Source organism: Trachypithecus francoisi, unplaced genomic scaffold (genome assembly GCF_009764315.1).
Source record: "Trachypithecus francoisi isolate TF-2019V2 unplaced genomic scaffold, Tfra_2.0 Contig00651, whole genome shotgun sequence".
NCBI lineage: Eukaryota > Metazoa > Chordata > Mammalia > Primates > Cercopithecidae > Trachypithecus > Trachypithecus francoisi.
Window position 1 is genome coordinate 19,410 of NW_022680796.1, and position 18,461 is coordinate 37,870.

Genomic DNA, 18,461 nt, shown 5'->3' on the forward strand with positions numbered 1-18,461 from the left:
TGAGATGGTATCTCATTGTAGTTTTGATTTGCGTTTCTCTGATGACCAGTGATGATGAGCATTTTTCATATGTTTGTTGACTGCATAAATGTCTTCTTTTAAGAAGTGTCTGTTCATATCCTTTGCCCACTTTTTGATGGGGCTGTTTGTTTTTTTATTGTAAATTTGTTTAAGTTCTTTGTAGATTCTGGATATTAGACCTCTGTCAGATGGATAGAATGCAAAACTTTTCTCCCATTCTCTAGGTTGCCTGTTCACTCTGATGGTAGTTTATTTTGCTGTGCAGAAGCTCTTTAATTAGATCCCATTTGTCAATTTTGGCTTTTGTTGCCATTGCTTTTAATGTTTTAGTCATGAAGTCTTTGCCCATGCCTATGTCCTGAATGGTATTGCCCAGGTTTTCTTCCAGGATTTTTATGATTTTATGTCTTACATTTAAGTCTTTAATCCATCTTGAGTTGATTTTTGTATAAGGTGTAAGGAAGGGGTCCAGTTTCAGTTTTCTGCATATGACTAGCCAGTTTTCCCAAAACCATTCATTACATAGGGAATCTTGTCCCCATTCCTTGTTTTTGTCAGGTTTGTCAAAGATCAGATGGTTGTAGATGTGTGGTGTTATTTCTGAGGTCCCTGTTCTGTTCCATTGGTCTATATATCTGTTTTGGTACCAGTACCATGCTGTTTTGGTTATTGTAGCCTTGTAGTATAGTGTTAAGTCAGGTAGCGTGATGCCTCCAGCTTTGTTCTTTTTGCTTAGGATTGTCTTTTTTGGCAGGTTCTTTTCTGGTTCCATATGAACATTAAAGTAGTTTTTTCCAATTTTGTGAAGAAAGTCCATGGTAGCTTGATGGGGATGGCCTTGAGTCTATAAATTACTTTGGGCAGTGTGGCCATTTTCACCATACTGATTTTTCCTATCCATGAGCATGGAATATGTTTCCATTTGTTTGTGCCCTCTCTTATTTCCTTGGGCAGTGGATTGTAGTTCTCCTTGAAGAGGTCCTTCACTGGACTCCTAAGTATTTTATTCTCTTTGAAGCAATTGTGAATGGGAGTTCACTCATGATTTGGCTCTCTGTGTGTCTAAGAATGCTTGTGATTTTTGCACATTGATTTTGAATCTTGAGACTTTGCTGAAGTTGCTTATCAGCTTAAGGAGATTTTGGGCTGAGATGATGGGGTTTTCTAAATATACAATCATGTTATCTGCAAACAGACAGAGTTTGGCTTCCTCTCTTCCTATCTGCAAACCTTTATTTCTTTCTCTTGCCTGATTGCCCTAGCCAGAACTTCCAACACTATGTTGAAAAGGAGTGGTGAGAGAAGGCATCTTGTCTTGTGCCAGTTTTCAAAGGGAATTTTTCCAGTTTTTGCCCATTCAGTATGCTATTGGCTGTGAGTTTGTCATAGATAGCTCTTATTATTTTGAGATACTTTCCATCAATACCTAGTTTATTGAGAGTTTTTAGCATAAAGGGGTGTTGAATTTTGTCGAAGGCCTTTTCTGCATCTATTGAGATAATCATGTGTTTTTTTGACATTGGTTCTGTTTATGTGATGGATTGCATTTATTGACTTGCATATGTTGAACCAGCCTTGCATCCCAGGGATGAAGCTGACTTGATCATGGTGGATAAGCTTTTTGATGTGCTGCTGAACTCAGTGTGCCAGTATTTTATTGAGGATATTCACATCGATGTTCATCAGGGATATTGGCCTGAAATTTTTTTTTATTGTGTGTCTGCCAGGTTTTGGTTTGGTATTATGCTGTCCTCATAAAATGAGTTAGTGAGGATTCCCTCTTTTTCTATATTTGAAATAGTTTCTGAAGGAATGATACCAACTCCTCTTTGTACCTCTGGTAGAATTCAGGTGTGCATCTGTCTGGTCCTGGACTTTTTTGGTTGGTAGGCTATTAATTACTGCCTCAATTTCAGAACTTGTTATTGGTCTATTCAGAGATTTGACTTCTTCCTGGTTTAGACTTGGGAGGGTGTATGTGTCCAGGAATTTATCTATTTCTTGTACGTTTTCTAGTTTATTTGCATAGAGATGTTTACAGTGTTCTCTGATGTTAGTTTGTATTTCTGTGGGATTGGTGGTGATAACCCCTATATCACTTTCATTGCGTCTATTTGATTCTTCTCTTTTTTCTTATTAGTCTGGCTAGTGGTCTATGTATTTTGTTGATCTTTTCAAAAAACCAGCTTCTGGATTCGTTAATTTTTTTGAAGGGTTTTTTTGTGTCTCTATCTCCTTCAGTTCTGCTCTGATCTTAGTTATTTCTTGTCTTCTGCTAGCTTTTGAATTTGTTTGCTGTTGCTTCTCTAGTTCTTTTAATTTTGATGTGAGGGTGTCAATTTCAGATCATTCCTGTTTCTCTTTTGGGGATTTAGTGCTGTAAATTTCCCTCTACACACTGGTTTAAATGTGTCCCAAAGATTCTGGTCCAGTGTGTCTTTGTTCTCATTGGTTTCAAAGAGCATCTTTATTTCTACCATCATTTTGTTAATTACCCAGTAGTCGTTCAGGAGCAGGTTGTTCAGTTTCCATGTAGATGTTGGGTTTTGAGTGAGTTTCTTAATCCTGAGTTCTGGTTTGATTGCACTGTGGTCTGAGAAGCAGTTTGTTATAATTTCTCTTCTTTTGCATTTGCTGAGGAGTGTGTTACTTCCAATTACGTGGTCAAGTTAACAATAAGTGCATTGAGGTGCTGAGAAGAATGTATATTCTGTTGATTGGATTGGAGAGTTCTGTAGATGTCTATTAGGTCCGCTTGGTCCAGAGCTGAGTTCAAGTCCTGAATATCCTTGTTAATTTTCTGTCTCATTGATCTGTCTAATAATGACAGTGGTGTATTAAAGTTTCCTACTATTATTGTGTGGGCATCTAAGTCTCTTTGTAGGTCTTTAAGAACCTGCATTATGAATTTGGGTGCTCCTCTATTGGGTGCATATATATTTAGGGTAGTTAGCCCTTCTTGTTGCATTGATCCCTTTACCATTATGTAATGCCCTCCTTTGTCTCTTTTGATCTTTATTGGTTTAAAGTCTGTTTTATCAGAGATTATGATTGCAACTCCTGTGTTTTTTGTGTTTTCCATTTGCTTGGTAAATATTCCTCCATCCCTTTATTTTGAGCATATGTGTGTCTTAGCACATGAGATGGGTCTCCTGAATACAGCACACTGATGGGTCTTGGCTCTTTATCCAGTTTGCCAGTCTGTGTCTTTTAATTGAGGCATTTAACCCATTTACATTTAAGATTAATATTGTTATGTGTTAATTTAATCCTGTCATTATGATGCTAGCTGGTTGTTTTGCCCGTTAGCTGATGCAGTTTCTTCATAGAGTCGATGGACTTTACAATTTGGTATGTTTTTGTGGTGGGTGGTACCAGTTGTTCCTTTCCATGTTTAGTGCTTCCTTCAGGAGCTCTTGTAAGGCAGGCCTGGTGGTGACAAAATCTCTGCATTTGCTTGTTTGTAAAGGATTTTATTTCTCCTTCACTGATAAAGCTTGGTTTGGCTGGATATGAAATCCTGGGTTGAAAATTCTTTAAGAATGTTGAATATTGGTCCCCACTCTCTTCTGGCTTGTAGGGCTTCTGCTGAGAGATCTGCTGTTAGTCTGATGGGCTTCCCTTTGTGTGTAACCCGACCTTTCTCTCTGGCTGCCCTTAACATTTTTTTCTTCATTTCAACCTTTGTGAATCTGAAGATTATGTGTCTTAGGGTTGCTCTTCTCAAGGAGTATCTTTGTGGTGTTCTCTGTATTTCCTGAATTTGAATGTTGGCCTGTCTTGCTAGGTTGGGGAAGTTCTCCTGGAACACATACTGAAGAGTGTTTTCCATCTTAGTTCCATTCTCCCCATCACTTTCAGGCACATCAAGCAAACGTAGGTTTGGTCTTTTCACATAAACCCATATTTCTTGGAGGCTTTGTTTGTTCCTTTTTATTCTTTTTTCTCTATACTTGTCTTCTCGCTTTATTTTATTAAGTTGATCTTCAATCACTGATATTCTTTCTTCTGCTTGATTGATTCAGCACTTTTGACAGCACTATTGACACTTTTTTGTGTCAATTGACACTTCTTCATGAAGTTCTTGTGCTGTGTTTTTCATCTCCATCAGGTCATTTATGTTCTCTACACTGGTTATTCTAGTTAGCATTTTGTTTAACCTTTTTCAAGGTTCTTAGCTTCCTTGCATTGGGTTAGAACATGAAGCATAATTTTTAAACCAAAATAAATTTTACACAGTAATTTGCATATAAAAATGCTGATCTACACCTGGCCCTTTTAAAAAAACTACAATATATTGTGGCTAAGTTTTTATATCAGTATATATTGATCAACCTTATTCTTTTTAACTGCTGCATTATATTCAACTGCATAAATGTACATAATTTAATTCATTACCAATAGATGATACATTTACATTGGTTTGAATTTTTCAGTATTACAAATAATGGTTCAATAAAATATTTAAGCTTTTGTGCACTTGTGACATTAATTCCTAGAAGTAGAACCCTTACATTTTGATAGGTATTTCCAATTGCCTCCCAAAATGCTTGTATCTCTTTACTTCCACTGTCAAATCTAATAATATTCACTCGGGATCATCATATTTCTTACCAAGCCTGTTTTTTACACTCTAAACTGTTCTCCTTTTCCCTTCCCTCCCCTCCCCCTCCCTTCCCCTCCCTTCCTTCGCTCCCTTCCCCTCCCCTCCCTTCCCTCCCCTCCCTTCCCCTCCCTTCCCCTCCCTTCCCTTCCTTCTCTTTACTTTTTTTTCTCTCTTCCCTTCCCCTCCCTTCCCCTCCCTTCCCCTCCCTTCCCCTCCCTTCCCCTCCCCTCCCTTCCCCTCCCTTCCCCTCCCCTCCCCTCCCTTCCCCTCCCTTCCCCTCCCTTCCCTTCCCCTCCCTTCCCTTCCCCTTCCTTCCCCTCCCTTCCCTTCCCCACCCTTCCCTTCCCCTCCCTTCCCTTCCCCTCCCTTCCCCTCCCTTCCCCTCCCTTCCCCTCCCTTCCCCTCCCTTCCCTCCCCTCCCCTCCCCTCCCCTCCCCTCCCCTCCCCTCCCTTCCCTCCCTATGCTTTCGACAGCATCTTGCTCTCTGGCCTGGGTTGAAATGCAGTGGCATGATCATGGCTCACTGCAACCTCGACTGACCTGGGCTCAAGCAATTCTCCCAACCTAGCCTAATGAGTGACTGGGACTACAGGCACATACCACCATGCCCAGTTTTATTTTTTATTTTTTTGTATTTTTAGTAGAGGTGGAGTTTTGCCATGTTACCCAAGCTGGTTTCAAATTTCTGAGCTCAAGCAATCCACCCATCTTGGCCTTCAAAAATCCTGGGATTACAGGCATGAGCCATGGCACCTGGCCCAAAAACTCTTTTTCTAAGAGTAATATAAATTGTCTTTTACAGATTATACTCATATCATATGTTTCTTCTTTCAGAAATAGGTGTTAAGCGTATCTAACATGGCATGTACAGGTATAATTCTCATTGTAAAACCATAGCCTAATTAATTTCAAATTACAATTTAAAATTCATTTTAAGGAAATTTTCTTAGATTAATCCCACCTAGTTTCAGGTGCTACCGACTTTTTTCTTTTTAACAATTAAATATAGGTAACATGACTAAAATTGTAGTCAAAGAATATTGCAACCTGGGAACTTCAATATTTGAACTTTGTTTTGAAATATAATTTGTTATATTATAAAAATATTATAATATATTGCACCTGGAAGTCGGGGACAGTTTTTTTTTTTAAATTATCTTTGTGTCTTTGACACTGTATAGAAAAGTGCTATTTACATAAAAAAATTCTTAATAGAAGTCTTCAGTTATAAAGTCTGCTGTACACACTTTAGATCAGGGATTGACAGACTATGAGCCATGTGCCAAATCCTGTCCTTCACCTGTTCTGTAAATAAAGTTTTATTGGAACACATTCAGACTCATTCATGTACATATTATCTATGATTTGTTTTGTGCTGCTATGGCAGAATTGAGTTGTTGCAGCCGTGTGGCATCCAAAGCCTAAAATATTTACTCTCTGGCTCTTTGCCAACCTGTTTTAGATTATAAGCACTTTGGCATTAATATGTTTTTGTTTTCTTTCTGTAGCACATAGTAAGATGTTCTGCCCACATTGTGCATAATTTATGGGTTTATTCAAGGATTTATGCAAGAGTAGCTGCAAGAAAAAAAAACTTAGAAGTGAACTTGCTCGATTGAAGAGCATCTGTGTATATTAAATTTTATTAGCTTTCACCTTCCCAAAGGGATTATTCCATTTCATACTTAAACTACTAATTTTGTGATAGGACCTCTTTCTTTCTACCTTCGCTAACTTAGTGCATTCACACGCTTTATCTTTATAATCTGATAGAGGAAAATGATATTGTGGATTTGATTTGCATTTCTTTTTATGTGTTAGATTCACCTTATTTTCATATTTAAAGGCACTTGTATTTCTTTTTCTTGAGCTATCTTTTAATGTCCTTCCTGATACATTTCTCAAGTCTGTGATACTCTTATAAGATACATAGTTACATGTGCCAAGTTAATTTGACTCTCCTGAGGGAATCAACCTGATGACAGGGCTGATTCAGAGGAGGATGTATGAGACTGAAGTGTATAGATAGCATCAGTGAAAGAAAGCAAATTCTTGCAGGGCAAAAACAAATAAAACCACAACTCTAAGGGTTATTTTTTCTACTGGACAGAATTCATTTTTATTTTAGCAGATACAAATTACTATTTTCAATATATCTTTTACAAATCATTTTCTATACAGAGTCTATTCCCTAATCAGTAGTAAATGGTTTCATTTAAAATTTTCCAGAGCATCAGGTGACTATTATGCAGGCTAATTGTGTTGACATTTGAATTTGACTTTAAAAGGACATGCCATAATCTTTTGACCTTATTTCCAAGTTTAGGATAATTTTTCTTAGCATTTTTCCCTAATTGAAATGATTTCAAGTGATATCATTTCTGTATGACTTAATGAACTTCTCAGAAGGTCACATAGCTCACTATTGTCTCTTCTTTTTTTTTTTTTTTTTTTTTTTTTTTGAGACGGAGTCTTGCTCTGTCGCCCAGGCTGGAGTGCAGTGGCCGGATCTCAGCTCACTGCAAGCTCTGCCTCCCGGGTTCACGCCATTCTCCTGCCTCAGCCTCCGGAGTAGCTGGGACTACAGGCGCCTGCCACCTCGCCCGGCTAGTTTTTTGTATTTTTAGTAGAGACGGGGTTTCACTGTGTTCGCCAGGATGGTCTCGATCTCCTGACCTCGTGATCCGCCCGTCTCGGCCTCCCGAAGTGTTGGGATTACAGGCTTGGGCCACCACGGCCGGCCTTGTCTCTTCTAAAACATATTCATCTTTCCTTTTTTCCTCTGTAGGAACTCATTATACAATGACAAATGGAGGCAGCATTAATAGTTCTACACATTTACTGGATCTTTTGGATGAACCAATTCCAGGTGTTGGTACATATGGTGAGTTCCATACTATTGGTTGGGTGCAAGACAAATGTAAGACAGAGAAAGGCATATATGAGGAAGTGTTTTTAGTAATTTAAGAAAATATAGTGCATAATTAGATCATTTGGTAACGTATTCTGCCAATGATCTCAGGCTGCCAAAATATGTTTACATTTAGTATAAGTAAATCTCTACATTTCATACGTGATAAATATTTTTTCTTTTTCTGTGTTAACTTTTTAAAGTTTACTTATGCCCCATATATTTCCAGAAAGGATTCCAGGTAGCTAAAAAAACAAGGAAATACAGTAGGAAGACAAAATAAGAAGGAAAGGGAAAAATACAGCACAGGAGTTGGGGTAAAGAACAAGCCAAGGTCAAGATATGGAGGTCAGCATGATTTCTGGTTTTTAGCAGCCCAGAAGCTAAGGCAAAAAAAGGAAACTCATTGCATAACTCTTACCTATTGAAAAAGAAGAAATCTACTGGGGGCAGATAGTTTTGTGGGGTTTTACTGTTTTCTTTTATCCCCTTTTCCAGTATTCGATTCTGAGATATTTCTCTGGATCCTTTTGTTTGTGGTCGTGACTTACTGCTAATGTAATCCAAAGTACTTTATTTATTTATATATTTAGTTATTTATCTGAGACGGAGTCTCATTCTTTTGCCCAGGCTGGAGTGCAGTGGCGTGATCTTGGCTCACTGCAACCTCCGCCTGCTGGGTTCAAGTGATTCTCCTGCCTCAGCCTCCTGAGTAGCTGGGACTACAGACGTGTGCCAATATGCCTAGTTTTTATACAAAATACATTTTTATAAAACAAAAAATGTGTATTTTTTGAGACAAAGTCTCATTCTGTTGCCCAGACTGGAGTGCAGTGGTACAATCTTGGCTCACTGCAACCTCTGCCTCCCAGGTTCAAGCGATTCTTGTACTCAGCCTCCCAAGTAGCTGGAATTACAGGTGTGTGCCATCGTGCCAAGTTAATTTTTGTATTTTTAGTAGAGATGGGATTTCGCCATGTTGGCCAGGCTAGTCTCAAACTCCTGGCCTCAAGTGATTCGCTGACCTCAGCCTCTCAATGTAGAAAATATTTCAGAAAAATAAAATCCCAAATCTCAAAAGGCCATATATAATTTTGGTATTGGAAATTTACTTGTCAATGAAAATGACTATTTACAGAAATTAATTATAAGCTTCCATATTAATGTATACATGTGTGTGAAACCTGAACTTGAAATTACACTATATTGTGTATGAAAGGTACAGCTTCTGAGGTTCATCAGATGATACATACCTTTAGGGCATATCTAAAAATACAGTACATGAGATCAGTGCTTTAATCCAGTGATTTTTAAACTTTTTGGTGTCAGATCCCCTTGAAACTCTTTAAAAATATTGAAGACCCCCAAGAAGCCTTGGTTTACATGGTTTTTATCAATGGATATTTACCATATTAGACACTAAAACTGAGGACTTCTTAAAAAAACTAATTCATTTTAAAACAACAGTAACAAAATCCATTACATGTTAACATAAATAACAGTTTTACAAAAATATATTTTCAAAAAAAATTCAGTGAGAGAATGACATTGCACTATATTTGTTATAAATCTCATTATTGTCTGGCTTAATAAAACACTGCTGGATTCTCATATCTACTTTTGCATTCAATATGTTATATGTTGTTTTTATGGAAGTTTATGAAGAAAATATAACCTTATACACAGATAATATAGTTGGAAAAGCTATTGAGTATTTCAATAGTCTTTTAAGATTATTGCAAATATTCTTCTTTGATACTACACAAAAGTGACAGTTGTTAGTTTCTTAAAGATAATTGTAAGGTGTGCTTTGAAACTGCGTCAATGAACTTTGTCTTCTGTTACATTAAAATCCATTGATTTTGAACCTTGAACTTGGAATATATGATTTCGGCAGTGATCATTTGGAAAATATTGATTCACTGATTTATGTGGATATTTTACATGTTGACACTTTTATTGTATAATACAATATTTTAAAAATCACATTTGTTAATTTTACCTTTGATCTCTTCAGAAAAGTCTCTAAGTATTGGGAACCTATACTCACAGTGATAGATACAAGTTTTCTAAAATTCTAATTTTTACTGTAGAGCTCAAATTCTATCATTGGAAACAAATACTTTTTTTTTTTTTTTTTTTTTTACTTAAAAGTGACAGGATTACTTTGTTTCATTTTTGAGAAAATACCTGTCAAATTCCCAAGTTTGAAAAAGCATAATTTGATGTCACTCTTTCAAGTAAAAATGGTATTCCATGTAAGCATCTAGTTTATTTTGCAACTCAAATAAATTACACAAGTGCTTTTCTTTAGGACATAACCTCATACTTCCACATGCAGCAGACATGTGTAGTTATGCATAGTTACTTATGCATAGTTCTTATTTCATCACACAAAATATTAAAAAGACTCAGTGATTGAAGAGTAGCAGTTTTTACTCCTTCATCAAAGATGCTCTTATTTGAAACTGGCATTTAATTTATTTATTTATTTGTTTGTTTATTTTTACTGGGAAGCATGGCAGTCAAAAATGTAATCACTGCCAGTACATTTGAGTGCCACTGCCTGATTTTTGCTAAGGAGCCAGCAGTTTTGCCATTGGTTTTGCATTTTCAGTAAAAATATTAACACAGAGAAAAAGGCACATAATGTCTTGTATTATTTTGTAAACAGTATTTTCCAGCGATCCTCTGCCTCAACCTTCTAAAGTATTAGGATTACAGGCATGAGCCACCATGACCAGCCTGTTTTGGTTTCGTTTGGTCTCAGTTTTCTCTAATATTTTATGAACATAGTGTCATGGATACTCTCCAGCTACCACACTTTAAAATACACTTAAATCCCAACCTGAATACTGATAATGTCTCTGAATGTATACTTCTAAGTGTGATTGTATTTACCTAATAATCATACAAGACACAGGATTTATAGTGTGAAAAGGTCTCAGGGATCCTCCAAGGTGTCTGTGGACCGTACCTTGAAAATCACTATTTTAATCCAAAGTGCCTAGATCAGACACACTATAAATCCTGTGTCTTGTATGATCATTAGGTAAATAGAGTTGGGATTTAAGTGTATTTTAAAGTACCTGGAGAATATCCATGATACTATGTTCATAAAATTTTAGAGAAAACTGCGACCAAAGGAAACCAAAACAGGCTGATCATAGTGGCTCATGCCTGTAATCCCAGTGCTTTGGAAGACTGAGGCAGAGGATCGCTGGATCCCAGGAGTTTGAGACAGCCTGGGCAAATATGGAGACTCTATCTCTACACAACAAAAGAAAAACTAGCTGGGTATAGAGTCTTGTGCCTGTAGTCCTAGCTACTCGGGAAGCTGAGACAGGAGGATCCCTTGAGCCTGGGAGTTCAAGATTACAGTGAGTTATGATTGCCTCAGTGCCCTCCAACCTGGATAGAGCAAGACCCTGTCATCCTTCAAAACAAACAAAAACACTTTTTTCTCTGAGTATGTTAATGGTTGGTCTACAGTCTTTAAAAGCATTGCAAATAATATAGCAATATATGAAGTAGCCAATATGTGTCCTAGCTAATTTTATTAATCATCTAGACCAATCAAATATTTTTCGACATTTTGATCCATGCTTATATAAACAAACATTTTTAAAGCTGGAAAATTCCACACATTTATACTCTTACTATTGTTCTTAAAACTTTTTTTTTTTTTTTTGGTTAGAGTCTTGCTCTGTCACCCAGGCTGAGGTGCAGTGGTGTGATGAAGTGCAGTGGTATGATGTCGACTTACTGCAACCTCTGCCTTCCAGGCTCAAGCAATTCTCACACTTCAGCCTCCCAAGTAGCTGGGATTACAGGTGTGCACCACCCACCTGGCTAATTTTTGTAGTTTCAGTAGAGATGGGTTTTCACCATATTGGCCAGGGTAGTCTCAAACTCCTGGCCTCAAGTGATCTGCCTGTCTCGGCCTTGCAAAGTGCTGGGATTACAAATGGGAGCTACTGTGCCTGACTTACATTAAATTTTAAAGTCTTTCTACGTCAGTACACATACCCAACCTAATTCTTCTTTTCCGTGACTTCTTTGTTATACTTGTAGCCTTCCTACCCCAGATTATTTTGAAGCAAGTTGACATTCTGTACTTTCAAATGTTACTATTTCAGTATTTTACCAAATGGTAGCAGTTTAATTGTTGTTCCTTTTTTATATATTAGCTTGCATATTTCTATAGAGAGTTTACCCCACATCAACCATTTGGATTCCCTGAAGTAAGATGGTACAGGAAAGGGAGATACCTTGAAATACTAGGTTCCTTAGCATCCTCAAAGTTGACCAATGAGATTTTTTGCTTGTTTGGTTGTTGTTTGTTTCTGTGTCTTCATGGACTCATGGTTTTAAGCATATTTGTGTTTTAATCATCACTGTTATTATTCTTATTGATGTTCATGTTATTCCATTTTAGATTAGTGGGAGCTTATTTAGTTTGCTATCTGTGTCCTTTGTCATGTCCTTAGATAATCCTAATCCTAATCCTGATTCATCATAAACATTTCCTGCAGCAAACCTGGAATCAGCCATTTCGCCAAGGAGCTCTCTGATTCCATTGAAGGAAAATATAATATAGGTACAATCTGGGCAATAGGTGATACTTGTTGCTTCTGGGTTGGCTATTGTTTCTAGCCTCCTAAGTGTTTATGACTCTTCTAATTTGAATTCATGACTATGGGGCTAAACCTCTAGTTCTTAAATTTGCTTTTCCTTTAAGTCATGCCAAAAACCTGAACATCACAAGCATAGTCATTTCATTTACCCCATAATACACACATACAACATTGTCAGAATAACAGTACCAACACCATCTCCAACAATATACCTACTGAAATATATTAGGTAATCTGCCTCCAGCCTCCCGGGTAGCTGAGACTGCAGGTGCACACCACCATGCCTGGCTAATTTTTTTTTTTTTTTTTTGAGACAGAGTCTTGCTGTCTCCCAGGCTGGAGTGCAGTGGTGCGATCTCAGCTCACTGCAAGCTCCGCCTCCCGGGGTCACACCATTCTTCTCCTGCCTCAGTCTCCCTAGTAGCTGGGACTACAGGTGCCCGCCGGCACGCCCGGCTAATATTTTGTGTTTTTAGTAGAGACGGGGTTTCACTGTGTTATCCAGGATGGTCTCGATCTCCTGACCTCGTGATCCCCCCGTCTCGGCCTCCCAAAGTGCTGGGATTACAGGCGTGAGCCACTGCGTCTGGCCTTTTTTTTTTTTTTTTTTAAAGAGACTGGGTCTTCCTGTGTTACCCAGGCTGGTCTGAAACTTCTGGCCTCAAACCGTTCTCCTGCCTTTGCTTTCCAAAGCCAGGCATGAGCCACTTCGTCTGGCCTATCCTTTATTTATTCCACCACAGTTACACCTACAAATTACTTTGTTGTAAAGTCCCTTGGAATAGTTTCTTCTGTGGCGTTATGTTACCAGTTAGATGCACCTTCGATTCATTTAACTTTATTTCAATTTTTAAGGTTTGCTTTTTAGATTTAGTTTTGTTTTATTATACATATATGAAGTATTTCCATGGTTCAAAGTTAAATGTACAAAGCAGGTATGTTCAAAGAAGTCTAGTTTCTTTCTCTGTCCCATCCAACCCATTGTCTTCTTCCCCTTATAATAATTTGCATTTATACCTTTATGGTTTATCTTCTGATTTTTAAAAATATAAGCATGAATATTTATATTCCTGTCTTTTAGCATACTTTTAGCCATCTTGCTTTTTTCCTGCATAATACTACATGTATCTCATCCTTTTTAAATTGCTGCAGAATTTTTCATTACATAGGTATACTGCAATTTATTTATCTGATGCTGTATTGATGAATATTTAAATGATTTTCAGATTTTAGGAATGGTGATGATTGAATTCTCTGTACATATATCTTTTTTACTTGGTACACTCCATCAAGCAACTATTTAAGTGACTGACTGTGGTGCTGTGCAAGCAGTTATATAAAGAAAACAGCAGTGACTCAGTCTGAAAACGGCTTAATGTTATCATGTTTTCTTACACATTATTTATTTTTATTGAGGAAAAGCAACATGGAGTTTAGTGATTATTTTTGAAAGAAATAACCTACTTCTAATTCTAAAGAATGGTTAATATCTGTGTTTAGTTGCTTATAGGGTAGAAGGGATAAAATTGCCTTGTTCAACTTAGAACTTACTGTGTCATTTTAGTGGGGCATTGTGACTTCAAACAGACCCGATGCTTGAAATAGACTGGGTCATTGAATTCCAGCTGTAGCCCTCCTTCAGAACAGTTGAGCACTGAAGTCCTGGGCTGAAAATATGGCTTTTTTTTTGAGGTGGAGTCTAGCTCTATTGCCCAGGCTGGAGTGCAATGGCATGATCTCAGCTCACTGCCACCTCCACCTCCCGGGTTCAAGTGATTCTCTTGCCTCAGCTTCCCAAGTAGCTGGGATTACAGACACCCACCACCACACCCAGCTAAGTTTTGTATTTTTAGTAGAGATGGGGGTTTCGCTGTGTTGGCCAGACTGGTCTCGAACTCCTGACCTCGTGATCCACCCGCCTCGGCCTCCCAAAGTGTTGGGATTACAAGCGTGAGCCACTGTGCCCATCCGAAGATACGGCTTTTTAAAGCAACAATCCTAGTAGAACAGAAGAGAGGTGTTGACTAGTAAGGAATTTAGGTTTAGAAGTACATTCTTAGTAAGAGAGGTGAGACTTACCTTCTTGTGTTTTAGTGTAGTGAGATCTGGATCAAATCTATTACTCTTGTTAATCTCCTAACTTCCTACACTATATTCAGTAGAGGACACTTTTGGCTTACACAGTAAAGAAAGAGCCTCCGGATTCTACCAGTGGGATCGGAGCTCTCCAAACCTGCATATTAAAAAGCCTATAAGTTTTGGGGAGTCCGTTTGTCCACATGATTATTCTATAATACATTGTATTTATGGACATGGTATTATTATACACAGATCCTGTCTTTTGAAGAACATTATAATCTACTTAACTGCTAGGACCAGAGAATGACTGATAATTCAAACCATATTGTCTTATAGAAGACATATGTAAAAGATAGTTATGTGTACCAACTGAAGTTCAAATTTGATTCAATTTAAAACAATCTAGATCAGATTTTATATAGCTTGTGGACCCTTTGTACTCAAATCTCAAGGTTCTTATTAAAATGCAGATCTTGGCTGGGCACGGTGGCTCACACCTGTAATCCCAGCACTTTGGGAGCCGGAGGCAGGTGGATCATTTGAGCTCAGAAGTTCGAGACCATCCTAGCCAACATAACGAGGCCCTGCCTCGTTTATTAAAAGAAAAAAACTTTTTTAATAAAAAGTAAAAGCAGATCTTGGGTAAAGACATGTAGTCTGGTTTACAGGTATAACAACTGTCTGTAATGTAGTGATTTTGCCAGAGACTAGTTCAGAATTTACTGTTCTATGTATGGTAAATGAGAAAAATTGCTAGATTCTAGAATTGTGGCTTCTATTCATAGTTGGAAAAATGAAGCATAAACATTTCTAATTTCAGATCAACAGCAAAAAGAAAGAATCAGCATGGGAAATGACAAAAAGTTTGTATGATGCGTGGTCAGGATGGCTAGTAGTAACACTAACAGGATTGGCATCAGGTAAAGAAAATTTTTCTAGAAATCCTTTTTTAGTTAACAGAAGTATAAATCGTTCTTCCTTCCTTTCCTCAATTTTTTTCCACATACTGTTGTATTTTAAAAAGCATTTGTTTATCTTCTTCAAAAAATCTTCTTAAATATAAGACTAGGAGGCAGGAGGCTTCCAAGTCTAGTCTTGGCTCTGTCACTTTAAGTGTTTATCCAGCTTGGTTGATCTTTCTGGGCTCAGTTTCTATATCTGTAAAATAAGTGGTTTGGATCAGGTGACCAATAAAGTATCTTTTGATGTTAACAGCATAATAAATAGCCAATATTTATTGAGTGCCTCCTATGTGTTGTGCACTGTTCTGAAAAGTTTACATATATTTAAACCTCATGGCATCCTATGATACCAGTGCTGTCATTATCGCCATTTTACAGATGAGGAGACTGAAGCAGAAGAAAAGTAACTTAGTCTGACTGAGGTCATACAGCTTAGTAAATGGCTAAACCAGGATTTGAATTAAAGCCTTCTAGCTCAAGACCTATCCCCTTCATCATGCTATGCAGCATGGCCACAAAGTTTCAATGTGTGAGATTTTAAGAAAGAGCTGTTAAGGACCTGAAAACAAATATTAAGCACTGTTATAATCACTTTCAGCTTCCATGATGACAGATTATGTTCAGAAGACCACAAAAATTAAAAATTTTTGTAGAGAATAAAGTACTGATAATTCTCATTGGCATACATAATAATTTTATGGCCTCTGTGTATGTAACCCACTGATCTTTTTATATAAGAAGGACCCAGATTTGACCATAAATTTGTGAATTTTTTATATTCTCCCTGTAAAATAATCTTGATGTATGGTTTTCTGTAATTTAAGAGAAATATAAATATTACTTCTGTGAGTTTCAGGAATTATTTCTAATGGATGTTAAATTTTAATGAGATTGACATCATTCATAAGTCTGTTAATTATCGATTGAAAATTAGATTTGTGAACCTCCTGCCAAGTAGTTGTCTTTTGAAGATATTTTAGTATCTTTTAAACACTGTTTTTCCGATCACAATTAATTTGAATGATGTAACTTTTTAAAATTCCAAACAAAAATAGCAATTTTATTGTAAAAAAAACTGTTTACAGTTTTAAAATATGTTTATAACTAAAATTTGAAGATCTTAAATTTATATATAGTTCGTAAATGACCCTTTATTTAGGAGTCTCCTGCTTTCCACTTGCCTTCTAACTAGATTGTTCTCGACTCCCAAAAAAATTGACTTTTTTTTTTTTTTACCGTCCCCAACATATTTTTACAGGGGCGTTGGCCGGATTAATAGACATTGCTGCCGATTGGATGACTGACCTAAAGGAAGGCATTTGCCTTAGTGCGTTGTGGTACAACCACGAACAGTGCTGTTGGGGATCTAATGAAACAACATTTGAAGAGAGGGATAAATGTCCACAGTGGAAAACATGGGCAGAATTAATCATAGGTCAAGCAGAGGTAAGTCTTGCTTTGTCTCAAGGTGAATTAATAATTGATATAGCAAAATGTTTCCAGTTCATTTAATTATAGAATTAATCACATATTAGATGATTGCATACACATTAAATGGATCCACCCTCAACACATTGCAGCAAGAAATAATTAAGTGCAGTATTGTTTCAAGAAGCTTTTGTATTGGTTAATACATAGTCGTATAGCAAATCCTCTGGATTGTGATGCAAATATATTTGAGCTGTAGTAGAAAAGAAGTGATAGTTACTGCAGTAGGATCTGTGTAAAGTTACTAAGAAGTCAAGTTATTAAAACTAATATATTACCAAGATTGGGAAGTTTAAATTATGAAAGTATGATTATCAAATAACTTAGTAAAATCAACCTTCTAAGTAGAGATACATTGAAGAAAATCAGAGATTTTTATTTGTGGCATTACAACATTTAAATGATTAATTTACTATGATCTACAAAGAATATTCTAGAACTTAGGATGTTACATGTGTATTTTTTACATGATGACATACGGATATATTTTTAAAATTTTATTTTAGCTGAATTTTAGATCTAAAAGGTGTATATTTGCGGTAAGATGAGTAGTATGCTGTTTCTCACCTGGCTTAATTGAATTGAGTAATTTAATGATCTTCTGGAAAGTTGCAGCAGAATGAAATCTGAGTGCTGATGCAATTTGTTTCCACCACTGTTTCCAAAAAGTGATTTGTAGGCAGAGGCTGAAGTATAGCTGAGATGTCTTGGTAACAGTAGTTTAGGGATTAAAGTTTAGGGATTCAAATGAATGTGAAACTCATTTTGAAAATAAAACAGTGCTAGATATTCTAAACATTTATTAGACATTTATAATTGGTACTGTGAATTTGTAATGATGATCACCATCTCCAAAAGTAATAATAACATCAGTTTTTCTTATTACAGTAAAATCCATTGTGTATAAATTCTAACTACAGCAGAATTTAAAGCTAGGATATTTACCATTCAATTTATGATATATCAGAAACATCTTATAATGTGATACCATTAATTTTTCTTTTTTTTTTTTTTTGGTTAGCTATTATTTTCCTCTCAAAACTTTATGGAGATCATTTTTCTGCTGCTTTAGTGGCTGCATTTGTTTTGAGGTCCATCAATCCATTTGGTACAGCCATCTGGTCCTTTTTTATGTGGAGTACCACACACCATGGTACCTTTTTGAGCTGTTTCCTTTTATTCTCCTAGGGGTATTTGGAGGGCTTTGGGGAGCCTTTTTCATTAGGGCAAATATTGCCTGGTGTCATCGACGCAAGTCCACCAAATTTGGAAAGTATCGCCTTCTGGAAATCATTATTGTTGCAGCCACTATTGCTGTCATTGCCTTTCCTAATCCATACACTAGGGAAAACACCAGTGAACTGATCAAAGAGTTTTTTACAGATTGTTGTCCCCTGGAATCCTCTTTTCTTTGTGACTACCGAAATGACATGAATGCCAGTAAAATTGTCGATGACATTCCTGATAGTCCAGCAGGCGTTGGAGTATATTCAGCTCAATGAAGTTATGCCTGGCTCTCCTATTAAAATCATAATGACAGTATTCACTTTTGGTATCAAGGTAGGTGCTAATGTGAGGTGATATTTGGGCAATGTTGGCACGTTCAAAACATGTGGAATGACAGAGGTTGTCGTTCCATAAATGACTGAAAAAAGTACTTCTGAGTTTAATTTTAAGTAATGAAAAAGATAATTCCGGCCGGGCGCGGTGGCTCAAGCCTGTAATCCCAGCACTTTGGGAGGCCGAGACGGGCGGA

The 18,461-nt window shown here is 37.0% G+C and overlaps 1 pseudogene; it reads left to right on the top strand.

Annotated features, from left to right (window-relative positions):
* The first annotated feature begins 5,292 nt into the window (after positions 1 to 5,292).
* LOC117087407 lies at positions 5,293 to 18,461 on the top strand (annotated as a pseudogene).